The sequence below is a fragment of the Toxorhynchites rutilus genome, chromosome 2 (assembly GCF_029784135.1).
Source record: "Toxorhynchites rutilus septentrionalis strain SRP chromosome 2, ASM2978413v1, whole genome shotgun sequence".
NCBI classification, from domain to species: Eukaryota; Metazoa; Arthropoda; class Insecta; order Diptera; family Culicidae; genus Toxorhynchites; species Toxorhynchites rutilus.
The window spans coordinates 4,706,495-4,719,889 of NC_073745.1; the positions used below are offsets into that span (position 1 = coordinate 4,706,495).

The 13,395-nt window shown below is 40.7% G+C and overlaps 1 protein-coding gene across 10 annotated transcripts in view; it reads left to right on the plus strand.

Moving 5' to 3' along the window:
- Positions 1-418: 418 nt before the first annotated feature.
- The window catches only part of LOC129767416 (death-associated protein kinase 3), a 62,375-nt gene continuing 49,398 nt past the window's right edge, over positions 419-13,395 (plus strand). For 5 of the 10 annotated variants that reach the window (XM_055768304.1, XM_055768303.1, XM_055768300.1 and 2 more), the window contains exon 1: positions 755-1,090. The gene's annotated coding sequence lies outside the window, so the exon portion shown is untranslated. Of the gene's footprint in view, positions 664-754; positions 1,104-13,395 lie in introns of those variants that run through there. The other 5 variants (XM_055768302.1, XM_055768305.1, XM_055768307.1 and 2 more) reach the window with 4 other exon arrangements.

Consider the following 13,395-nt stretch of genomic DNA (forward strand, 5'->3'; position numbering starts at 1 on the left):
ATGTTTGGTTTGTGTTTGAATGCTGCACCTTGAATCGTCCAGCTCACACTTAAATGATCATTTCGTTGGCCTTAGAGAGTGATGCTGTGATTGATCGCAAACCGCAACTCGCAATACAGCCGAGAACGGCTGCGTGGATTCGTAAACAAATGTCTGACGCAACGGGGGCATAATCGTCACACAAAAAATCGCCATTAAAGGTTACACTGTTCACGATAGCTCCGGAGACACGAGAAGGGTTTCATGAATGAACGATGACGTCTGTTTTCGTCGAAATGAATCATCCGATTTTGTTGATATTTTTCCCGAGATCGGAAAATGATCGGAGCTCGTCTCAAGGGCAAAACTGCTGCTGGCAACGGAATATTCTAGCGTAAACAAATCAGACTCAATGATCGAAAGCGGTAAATCAGTTTCAATAGGATTCCGTGGTGGTGGAACACAATCGACGTCCCGGATGTTCTGTTCATCACCGGAAGTGCAATAATATCCCTACAACAGAATCATTTTTACGATTGTTTTATTAGCGCAAATTACGTGCCGCCAAATTAATTCATGGGGACGCGTGATAATTTATCATCGCAACAAACACCAACCGCCTGCGCTGAGAGCTCATCCCCTGTGAGTGACCCGTACTGGGCGGACATATGCCGATGAGTGGTGGTGAGTACTGACCCAAGGATTCGGCTGTCGCTTCCTGAAGCTGCAGCAGCAGCCGCAGCACTCAATGAAATTTTTGCGCGGCGAATCTTGGACCAGGCGATCGCACAGTAGGCGACGGTTCGCTCAGTGATTGTTCGATATTGTTGCCTGGCGGACGCAAGCCAACAGCCAAACCACAGCCACGACCAGAGAACCAGCGCGTGAAGGAATAAGATGATCGCGAGTTTCGAAGGCGGAAGAAAACGAAGCAGTGAACTGTGATCAAACGAACGAGAAAGAGAGAGAGCGAAACGAAGAAAAGCTAAATTTCCCTGCTCGTTCTTGTTTGGAAAAAGATCATACTCGCTATCGATTAGCCGAGAGGAAGTGAAGGGTGGCCCAGTGGCAACATTGCGAATTTTTTGTGACGAAGTTAATGCGGAGAAAAGTGCGTATTTCGGGTACATGTGAATTATGTGTTTATATTGTTTTGCAGTTGTAGAATGCACTGTGGATTGTAAAAGAAGATTTAGCAGATTATGTCGAAAGAGTGTGCTAATAGAACGTGCGGACAGACAGAGCACACGTGCATACCCCGTATACTCATACACGGGTGCAGAATGGAGCGGAGCAATTCACCAATTTCGCAAACGGTTATTTTCGTAGTTTTGTGTGCGGGAAAAGCAGGGAAACAAACTTAATGACTTTGGTGCGCCGTGTCAGAAATACGGGAAGAAACACATTCACGGCGGACAAACTCAATCGTAGCAGGCTGCCGTAATCATTTTCGAAAGACGCGATTGACGGGACAATAAAGGAGTCCAATGGTGTATATGTAGGTGTGTTCTAAATGAGTGGCTCAGAATTTCACTGCGCAGTTGGCCTAGAAATGGGAGATGATCTTAAGTCTTCTGCATAAAGAATAGAAGGAAATGGGTGACGCTACCTGGCGAGCAGAGTTCTAATAAATTTGTCGCAAACGGTTGATTACATCACCGTCAACCAAAAAAGTGAATCCATTAGGAGCCAAACCTAGAGAAAAGCGTCAGTCATCGACGGGTTCACGAAAAGGAATTTGTGTTGTTTAAAAATGGAATGACAGGAGCGTAGCATGTGTCTCTCTGGCAGCTGGCCGGACCGTTAATATATATATACTTCTTTTTCCTGTGTGCAAAAATTCAATCTCGTCCCCACGACATAGTATTCTGTTGTTTTTCTTTCCAAAAATAAATGCGCCTGTATGTGGACGCGATCCTGAAAAGAGAGCTGAGGCGAGTTCTTTTCGTTTCAAAATATATGGAGTATTATGGGACGACGACGTTCAAATGGAGCTGACCTGAAGGCGAGGACTTGACATGCAATGTCTGCATGATTGATGATATTCAGAGTGTTATTGATTTTTTTTCACTGCCAGACTGTTCTGGCTGCTAAAGAGATCGGAGGTACATAAATTGATTCTAATTTAAAGCGGGTCTAAGGTTCCATCAAAGCTAATTCGAGCGATTTGTTTTACTGATATTTGGTCGACTGATTAACGATTGATGCATTAGTTTTCAATTAATGATCTTTCCCTCGTTTTTTTTATTATTTTGTATTTTTTTCTGTATTTTTATTTGTATTTATTTACTAGCTGACATTATCACATCCACGTTTTCTTACTAAGCGCACGTTCATGGGTCCAATCGCAGAACTGTTCATTGATTGATCTTCTAATCTACCCTTTAAAATTATTTTTTACTATAAAATTTTAGTATTTTTACCAAAACTCAACATTATAATATCAACATTATAAATGTTTGATACAGAAAATATGATAGAATGAAGACAGCCCTAAATCAGACAATTCCTTTCTCGAGTTTTGCTCTTATCAACACATTCGGCGATCCATTTTTATTTTATAGATAGAAGACGATATAGGAGTGCTTTTTATTACATTAAAATCTATTTCCATTTTTGAGCGAAGATCAGTTTCGTTACGGCAAACATGAAATGGACTAACAACGCTTGTCAATGTGTAATTGTAGAACACATGCGAATAAATTTTTCGAATTTTCCCATTTTCATTCTGAGTTTTTTTTCGAAAATTTTCAATTGTCATGTTTGGTTGGAATATGTTTGGTTGAAATATGTGCATTATTTTTATGAGACCCCCTCTCCTTTCGAGAGGAGGAAGGAGTATCATACCACCATAGAAACATTTCTCGTATCCAAAAACCCTCACATCCCAACTTTGGCTCCATTCACTCGATTAGCTCTCGAGTTATGCAGAAGTTTGTGTTTCATTTGTATGGCAGCCCCCTTTTAGAGAGGGGGTAGAAGTGTTGTACCACCATAAAAACATTTATTGCTCCCTAAAACCTCCATATATCAAATTTGGTTCCGTTTGCTCGATAAGTTCTTGAATTATGCAGAAATGTATGCTTCATTTGTATGGCAGTACACCCCCCCCCCTCTCTCAGAGAGATAGGAGGAGTGTCTATTCACCATAGAAACGTTTCGTGTCTCCTAAAACCTTCGCATGCCAAATTTGGCTCCATTTGCTTGATTAGTTTTCGAGTTATGCAGAAATTTGTGTTTCATTTGTATGGCAGCCCCCCCTTAGAGAGGGAAGTGGAGTGTCTAACCACCGTAAAAACATTTATTGCACGCTAAAACCTCCACATGCCGTATTTGTTTCATTTGCTTAATTAAATCTCCAGTAATGCAGAAATTTGTGTTTCATTTGTATGGCAGCCCCCTCTAAGAGAGGGGGAGGAGTATCTAACCACCATAGAATCATTCATTGCACCCTAAAACCTCAAGGGTGCTCCCTTGGCCGAGTGGTTAGCGTTATAACTAACATGCCGGGTGTTCGGGTTCGATTCCCGTTCTGGTCGGGGGAATTTTTCGTCAAAGAAATTTCCTCCGACTTGCACTGTGATCACGCGTATTCTAGAGCTTGCCACTCAGAATGCATTCAAGGCGTGTTATTTGGCATAGAAATATCAACTAAGTACTAATAAAAAAGACGCAAGTAATACTACGTTGAGACGGCATTCAAAAAAAAAAAAAAAGACCTCAACATGCCAAATTTCGTTTCATTTGCTGGATTAGTTCTCGAGTTAAAGGGTGTGTCACATCAAATTGCATCACGGAAAAAACGCTGTAGAAATTCGCCCAGTAGACCGATGCTTTTGAAAATTTTAGACAGTAAAATATAAACTATTAAACAACTTTTGGCATTTTCTTTTTATTCATACTTCGAGCCCAAGCCCGTATGCTCGCACCTTCCTCTTTACCCCGTCCATAAGGTTCTGTACAACGTCAGGTTGTCGTTTTTTTTAACAGAAATCCATTTTCTCTTGAAGTCCGCCTCCGATTTGACAACTTTTGGGTTCTTCCTGAGGGCCTGCTTCATAATCGCCCAATATTTCTCTATTGGGCGAAGCTCCGGCGCGTTGGGCGGGTTCATTTCCTTTGGCACGAAGGTGACCCCGTTGGCTTCGTACCACTCCAACACGTCCTTTGAATAGTGGCACGAAGCGAGATCCGGCCAGAAGATGGTCGGGCCCTCGTGCTGCTTCAATAGTGGTAGTAAGCGCTTCTGTAGGCACTCCTTGAGGTGAACCTGCCCGTTTACCGTGCCGGTCATCACGAAGGGGGCGCTCCGCATTCCGCAAGAGCAGATCGCTTGCCACACCATGTACTTTTTGGCAAACTTGGATAGTTTCTGCTTGTGAATCTCCTCCGGAACGCTGAATTTGTCCTCTGCGGAGAAGAACAACAGGCCCGGCAGCTGACGAAAGTCCGCTTTGACGTAGGTTTCGTCGTCCATTACCACGCAATGCGGCTTCGTCAGCATTTCGGTGTACAGCTTCCGGGCTCGCGTCTTCCCCACCATGTTTTGCCTTTCGTCGCGGTTAGGAGCCTTCTGAACCTTGTATGTACGCAGGCCCTCCCGCTGCTTGGTCCGCTGGACGAATGAACTTGACAAATTCAGCTTATTGGCGACATCCCGGACCGAACTTCTCGGATCACGTCTAAACTGCTTAACCACGCGCTTGTGATCTTTTTTACTGACGGAGCATCCATTTTTGCCGTTCTTCACCTTCCGGTCGATGGTTAGGTTCTCGAAGTATCGTTTTAGTACTCTGCTGACCGTGGATTGGACGATTCCCAGCATCTTACCGATGTCCCGATGTGACAACTCCGGATTCTCGAAATGAGTGCACAGGATTAATTCACGACGCTCTTTTTCGTTCGACGACATTTTTCCAAATTTACGAAAAATTTACAGTGAAGCATGGCCAACGTGATCTATACACTCTTATCTGATTATAAGCGAAAGCTGAAGATATAATTCCTAAAAATTAAATTTCTACAGCGTTTTTTCCGTGATGCAATTTGATGTGACACACCCCATAAAATTCGATAGCATATGTCTTGCAATTGCATGAATCGTCGAGATGCACTGTAATTTCGAAAAAAAAATCGACACTCTGGGACTTTTTGGTTTTTTTTCGGAATACGAGGCAAAACGTATGGTTTTGGATTCCAATAAAAATAGTTATGTCGATTTTTCATTCGGAACTTGCTGCGAAATGTTGATTTGCACGTTAATATACCCCATGGAAAATATTAACTCATTCGGACTTCATTTACTAGTGTCGCAGACGTTAAATATCGAGTTGTTGGAAAACCGAAAAATCACCGGAAATCGGGGTTTTCAAAATTTTCCTTGATTCCAAATATCTTATAATTGCATGACACGTCGAGATTTAAAGTTATCAAAAAAACATGTTCGTCTTTCGACGTGTCATGTAAATTTAAGACATTTAGCATCAAAAAAAAAAATTGAAAACCGATTTCGGATGATTTTCGGGTTTTCAAAAAACTCAAACTAAGACCGCTTTGCGCCAGTCTCCCTTAAGTCCGATTATATATATATATATATATATAGATATATATATATATATATATATATATATATATATATATATATATATATATATATATATATATAGATATATAGATATATATATATATATATATATATATATATATATATATATATATATATATATATATATATATATATATATATATATATATATATATATATATATATATATATATATATATATATATCTTCTTGAATGGCGTTAACGTTCCCTGTGGAACTTTTGCCGTCTCAACGTATGCATTAACTAGCGTCATTTATTAATACTTAGTTGAGATTTTCTAAGCCAAATAACACGCCTTGAATGTATTCCGAGAGGCAAGCTCTAGAATACGCGTGATCAAAGTGTAAGTCGAAGGAAATTTCTTTGACGAAAAAATCCCCCGGCCAGAACGGGAATCGAACCCGAACACCCGGCATGATAATGTGCGACGCTAACCACTCGGCCACGGGTGCATATATATATATATATATATATATATATATATATATATATATATATATATATATATATATATATATATATATATATATATATATATATATATATATATATATATATATATATATATATATAAAATGAATTTCTGTCTGTCTGATTCTTATGGATTCGGAAACTACTGAACCGATCAACATGAAAATTGGTATGTACGGGTTCTAGGGGCCGGGAAAGGTTCTCGTGATAGTTTGAGACCCCTTTCCCTCTCTAAGGGGGGGGGGGGGGCGTCTCTGCCACACAAATTAAACATAAATTTCATTACTCGAGAATTATTCAAGCAAATGAAACCAATTTAGACATATTGAGGTTTTAGGGTACAATAAATTTTTCTATGGTAGATAGACATTCCACCCCCTCTCTAAGGGAGGGCTGCCATACAAATGAAACACAAATTTCTGCATTACTCGAGAATTAATCAAGCAACTGAAACCAAATTTGGCATGTGGAGTTTTTAGGGTGCAATAAATGTTTTTACGGTGGTTAGATACTCCTCCCCCCTCTCTTAAGAAGGGCTGCCATGCAAATGAAACACTAATTTCTGCATTATACGATAATTAATAAAGCAAATGAAACCAAATTAGGCAAATGGAAGCTTTAGGGTGCAATAAATGTTTCTATAGTGGTTCGACACTCCTCGCCCCTCTCTTCCCATACAAATGAAATACAAATTTCTGCATAACTCGAGAACTAATCAATCAAACGAAACCAAATTTGGCATGTGGAAGTTTTAGGATGCAATAAATGTTTCTATGGTGGTTCGACACTCCTCTCCCTCTCTTAGAGTGGGCTGTCATATAAACGAAAAACAAATTTCTGCATAACTCGAAAACTAATGAAGCAAATGGGGCCAAATTTGGCATGTGAAGATTTTGGGAGACACGAAATGTTTCTGTGCTGAATAGATACTCCTCCCCCTCTCTAAGGGGAGAAGAGGGGGGGGTATGTCTTTATTCTATCATATTTTCTGTTTCAAACATTTATTCCAGGTAACGCAAAAACATGTTATTTGCAGGTGGTTGAAAAATCTTGAACGAGAATTGTGTCTGAAAATAATCTGATGTTATAATGATGAGTTTTGGTAGAAGTTTATAGTAAAACTTTATAGTAAAAAGAAAATTCAACGGAGTCGATTAGAAGATCAATCAATGAACAGCTCTGCGATTGGACTCATGAACTTGCGCTTAGTAAGAAAACTTGAATGTTTGAAGGTATTGATAACAAAAAAACAAATTTTGGGCGGGACGAAGTTTGCCGGCTCAGCTAGTCACACATAAAATTCCAGAACGAAAGTTATTTTCTTAGTGAGTTGGTGATGGCCCAACTTAATGATTCCCTACTTAATAGCGTGGCGCAGAACTTTATTGTAACGTCTGTCTTGCCCGTCTTGGAATTTGAGATGTTCGGACGCTGCATTAATGGTAATTCCAGAGACATCAACGGGTGAGATAGTCGGTCGCGTTCACGAGTTCGAGGGGAAATGAAGCCCTCATGATGACGCAAAATAAGTAGAACAAGCGATGCTCGCCACTTTGAGTATGGGAAGAGACTAAAAATTTGCCTCAGTGGAGATTCACTATTACCCTATATTCTCTTTGTTATTTATGACAGGTTCAGTTCGGTTTTGTGTATTATAGAGACTTTAAACTGCATAGTTCATTAATCTCTAGCCATAAGAAATACCCTTTTGTAAAACTTAACTTGAACTCCGCTCATACCAAACTAGATGAGTTTGTATTATTTATTGCTAGGCATGAGCGGAGTTTAAGTTAAATTTCAGCACGTTTTAAAAATATATTCTGGAGGAAAACGTTTTTTTTTTAATTCAGGCACAGAAGAAATCAATAATTGAGGTAACTTAACAGCAAAGGGTGTCGGAATTTATTTCCCTTGAAATTTTCCAAAGGGCGAAGATGTTGGCGAATCTTTGCTGAGTTTAGGCAAACCTCATCATATTTTTTGTTTTTATTTGCTCAAAAATGTGAGTATGTTAGTTTTAACATAGCCAATCTGTGAGATTGGCTATGTTAAAACTATGTTCTGCAGCGCATGGTGCTTCTACGGATTACAATTTTTGTTTTTTGGCCAGTTTCTCATCTCTTGCATCCATTGCTGACGTGCGGTCTGTCGAAGTTTGTCCTTATGCATGAGGAATTGAATTTTTCAGAGTTTGTAGGACTTCATATTGAGCCGATTCACTTTCTTATAATCATACGGTGTCAGGGAGTTTTTTTTCCAATTCATTTATTTGTAAGGCTCAATCGCATGAGCTTTGCGGAGCCACTAATTCATGATTTGTTTTTACAGAATTTCAACTTAAATCTATGTTTAGTAGGTTTCGACCGATTACTCACGGTTTACTCGAGGTTAGAGGGGCAACAATTTTTGTGGGATGGATCAGGTTAGGGATATGGATATGAGGTATCGTTGTCTCAACCGAGAGTTGCCGCACGCACTGTAGCATTGTGCATAAAGACCAGGGATAGCATCTGGTGTTCGACTATCTGTCGAGGGTGGGCGACGGTGAGATGAGGGGACAAGACAAACAAACTAATAACGAAAAAGAAAAAAAACACACAAAAGCATTAAATTCTTATGCTAGTCCGCTTCACAAACATATAGATCAACTGCATATAGCAGATGTCGCGAGTTCCCAACACGTCTCTAACAGGAACATAGGGTTGTCTTCTTTGGGCCCTAAGGGCATTCAAAAGGTACTCTCTGGCTGCGTAATTATCCGTACATTGCCAAACTGCGTGATCGATGTCATCGTAACCGTTTCCACACCGACAGACATTGCTTTGAACAGGATTTATTCTGTGGATGCACAACTAGCATGTGTGGATGTGGATGCACAACGATTCTGTGGATGCACAACTAGCGAGTAGTGGTTGGACATAAGTCTACTCATTACACGAATGAAGTCACGACTTACGTCCAGACCTTTGAACCACGCTCTCGAAGAAACATTTGGAATAATTGAATATAACCACCGGCCAAGACTTACAGTGTTCCAATCAGTTTGCCAACTCAAGAGGGAACTCTGACGCAGTAATTGGAAAAATTCATCGTATGAAATCTGTCTATCAAACAATTCGCCTTCCTGGGCACCCACCTTTGCGAGAATGTCCGCTTTCTCATTGCCAGGAATTGAGCAATGAGAGGGGACCCATACAAAGGTTAACTTATAAGATCTTTCGATCAGTGCACTCATCTGCTGCCTCACTTTTGTGAGGAAATAAGATGGGTGCCTACTAGTTCTCATCGACTGGAGAGCCTCAAGCGAACTGAGACTATCCGAGAAAATGAAGTAATGGTCTGCAGGCTTGTTGGAGATGATCCCCAATGCGAAGGCGATTGCTGCCAGCTCAGCAACATAAACGGAACAAGGTTCCTGCAGTTTACGGAAGGCGCTCGAATTTTCATTGGAAACACCGAAGCCAGTGGATCCATTGAGGCGAGACCCATCAGTGAAGTATCTTTTCATGCAATTGACTTTTTGGTACTTTCGGTTAAAAATACGGGGAATGAAAGTTGGTCGAAGCTGATCTGAAATCCCAAGTATTGCTTGTTTCATCGACAGATCGTATTCAATTGAGGAACTGCTGATGGTGAAGTGAGCACGGTCTGGAGTAAACGATGGAAGACAAATATCTGATGAAATATAGTGATGATAAATTCTCATAAACCGAGATTGTATATTTAGATGAAGAATTTTCTCAAAGTTTTTAATCACAAGTGTGTTCGTGACACCGCATTTCACAAGTATTCTGAGAGAAAGTTCCCAGAATCGGTTCTGTAGAGGAATTACTCCTGCCAGAACCTCGAGACTCATGTTATGCGTTGAGTGCATACAGCCAAGGGCTATACGCAGACAATGATATTGAATTCGTTCCAATTTTAGAAGGTGACTTTTAGCTGCTGAGAAAAAGCAGAAAGAGCCATACTCCAGAATAGATAGAATAGTTGTTTTATAAAGCGTTATGAGATTTCCCGGATGAGCTCCCCACCACGTGCCGCAAATCGAACGGAGAAAGTTGACCCTCTTTTGACATTTTTGGTTCAAATACGTAATGTGGGTATTCCAAGTGCATTTTGAATCAAACCAGACACCAAGGTACTTGAAGGTCAATGATTGGGTAATGCTTCTGCCCAAAAGCTTGAGTTGCAGTTGGGCTGGGAACCGCTTTCGAGTAAACACTACCAGTTCTGTTTTCTGCGGCGTGAATTCGATCCCTAAGTTCCTTGCCCAAGAAGACAAGTTATCTAGGGAATTTTGCAATGGTCTTTGCAAGTTTTCGGCATAGGGACCTCTGACGGAAACCACACCATCATCTGCAAGTTGTCTTAGCGTGCATTGTTCTGCCAAACAAAGGTCAATATCTTTTACATAAAAATTATAAAGAAGGGGGCTGAGACATGAGCCTTGGGGTAGACCCATATAACTATTTCTGGAAGTTGTCAGTTGTCCAAGAGTAAAGTTCATTCGCTTTTCTGACAACAAATTGTACAAGAAGTTATTCAAAATTCCAGGAAGTCCACATCTGTCCAGATTGTCTGACAGAATTTCTATGGTAACCGAATCAAAAGCTCCCTTAATATCCAAGAATACTGAAGCCAGTTGCTCCTTGTGCGCAAAGGCCAGTTGAATATCTGTAGAAAGCAACGCTAGACAATCGTTTGTTCCTTTGCTCTTGCGAAACCCAAATTGTGTACTTGATAGCAAATTATTTGTCTCGATCCATTGATCGAGTCTTCGAAGGATCATTTTCTCCAGCAATTTTCTAATGCACGAGAGCATAGCAATCGGACGGTATGAGTTATGGTCAGACGCTGGTTTGCCAGGTTTTTGAATTGCTATTACTTTGACCTGTCTCCATTCGGGTGGCACAATATTGTTTTCTAGTAGGGTATTGAATAAGTCTAGCATGCGTCTTTTCGCGATATGGGGAAGATTTTTTAGAAGAACGAATTTAATCATGTCGCTTCCGGGTGAAGAGTTGTTCGATGAAAGAAGAGCCATAGAAAATTCCAGCATTGAGAATGGTCCGTCCAGAGGTCCACTGCTCGGAGACGTTTCTCGAAGAGTATGTTGGGCTGGAACTGAGTCTGGACAGACCTTTTTCGCGAAATCGAATATCCATCGGTTGGAGTATTCTTCACTCTCGTTGGTAGATGAGCGGTTACGCATGTTGCGAGCTACCCTCCACAAGGTACGTATTGAGGTTTCACGAGAAAGACCTTCAATGAAATTGCGCCAGTAACCGCGTTTTTTAGCTTTAATTAATTGTTTCAGCTGTATTTCAAGCTTTGAATATTCCTCGAAGTGTGTGGATGTTCCATGTCTACGAAAAGCTTTGAAAGCATCAGATTTTTTCAAATACAATTTTGTGCATTCATCGTCCCAGCCAGGAGTGGCTGGTTTTCTTTTAAATGAAGCACTTGGAACTTTTCTTTTTTGTGCTTCCAGTGAGCTTTTATACAATAAATCGACGAAGAATCGATATTCTTCCAATGGTGGAAGTATATCTATTGATTCGACACTAATTGTTACCGCCGTTGCAAATTTTTGCCAGTCGATGTTCCTTGTTAGATCAAATGGAACTCGAGATGGTTCAGTGGATTGCGGGCTACACTTGATTGATATATTGATTGGCAAGTGATCGCTACCATGGGGATCATTGATGACCTTCCACTGACAATCTAATGATAGCGAGCTTGAGCAAAAAGATAGGTCGAGTCGACTTTCTCGAGCCGGAGGTTTTGGAATTCGTGTCGCTTCACCAGTGTTCAAGATAGTCAAGTTGAAATCGTCACATAAATCGTAAAAAATAGCCGCTCTAGCGTCATCATAAAGATCGCCCCACCCAGTACCATGGGAGTTCATGTCACCCAAAGAACTGGGATTGAGAGAATCGAAATTAGATTCCAAAGTTGGCTACGGCTAATGGAAGTATTCGGGGGAACGTATACTGAAGCTATGCAATGTTCTTTATTCTTTGCCGTTATTTGACACGCGATAATTTCGACGTCTGATAGAGCTGGGAGAGGAATTTTATAGAAAGAGTAGCACTTTTTGATCCCCAAAAGTACTCCTCCATAAGAATCATTTCTATCCAGGCGAATAATGTTAAAATCGTGGAAGTTGAGTTCTGTATCAGAAGAAAGCCATGTTTCAGAAAGGGCGAATATATCACAGTCATAATTTTGAAGTAAAATTTTGAACGAGTCTAGTTTAGGCACTAGACTACGGCAGTTCCATTGTAGCACATTGATCATATCTCCTACTACGTTAGGTGAATTATCCATCGAAAGATATGATTGATGCAAGGAGGGGCCATGAAACAGTCAATTGCTTAAGATAAGACTTCAGAGATGGAAGCAAGGCAGAAATAAGGCTTCTAAGAGGGTCTTGAATATTGAGGGTGTTTAATATAAAGTCCACAATGTCCGAAAAAGCTATCAATCCTCGATTGGACGCGAATTTTCTATGAGAAGATCGAGGGGCAGCGTTTTTGTTTCTCTCTCTTCTGGGTAACGGCGTATAATCCTTACTGCAACCAGGAATTGGCTGAGAAGGAGTCTTCGGATTAGTTTTTTTACCATTATCCTTGGAATTAGACAATCTTCTGAGGATCATTTTAGCTTTCTTACGGTGCATCATTGGTGAAGAGAGTTTTCTTTTTTGAGAATCATCCTTTGTCGAAGATTCTGGTGCAGCCGTAGTGTGATCCTCATCAGAATCAGAGTCCAATTCTTGAGTTGACAAAACCGAAAATTGGTTTTCATCATGAGCGGCTGATGCGGCCTTGAGCATTTCAGCATAAGTCCGCTTGGAGCGTCCTGTGATAGAACGCTTCACTTTATCGGAGTGCTGTTTGTACCTTGGGCACTCCTGTAGTGCGTGAGGATTCTCGCCACAGTGGATACATTTTTCCACTGTTTGTGTACAAGAATCCTCACTGTGTTTTTCACCACATTTACCGCAGCGGAACTTGTTGCCGCAATGGCTGGAAGAATGTCCCAAATTTTTACAGATGGTGCAATTATAGACCCGCGGTACAAACAAGCGCACCGGAAAAAAAAACACTATCTACTTTCACATAGTTCGGGAGAACATAACCAGCGAAAGTCACCCGAAACGAGTGTGAAGGCTTATAGACTTTTTGGTTGTCTTCCAAAGATGCTGCATGTAGTTGCCTAACATCCAGAATCTTCACAAGCTCACCAATTAGGGAGTTTTTTAAACAACCCGATGCTTTTTTCAATTCTTCAACACTCAGACTCGCATCGGAGACTACGCCTTCTATCTCCACAT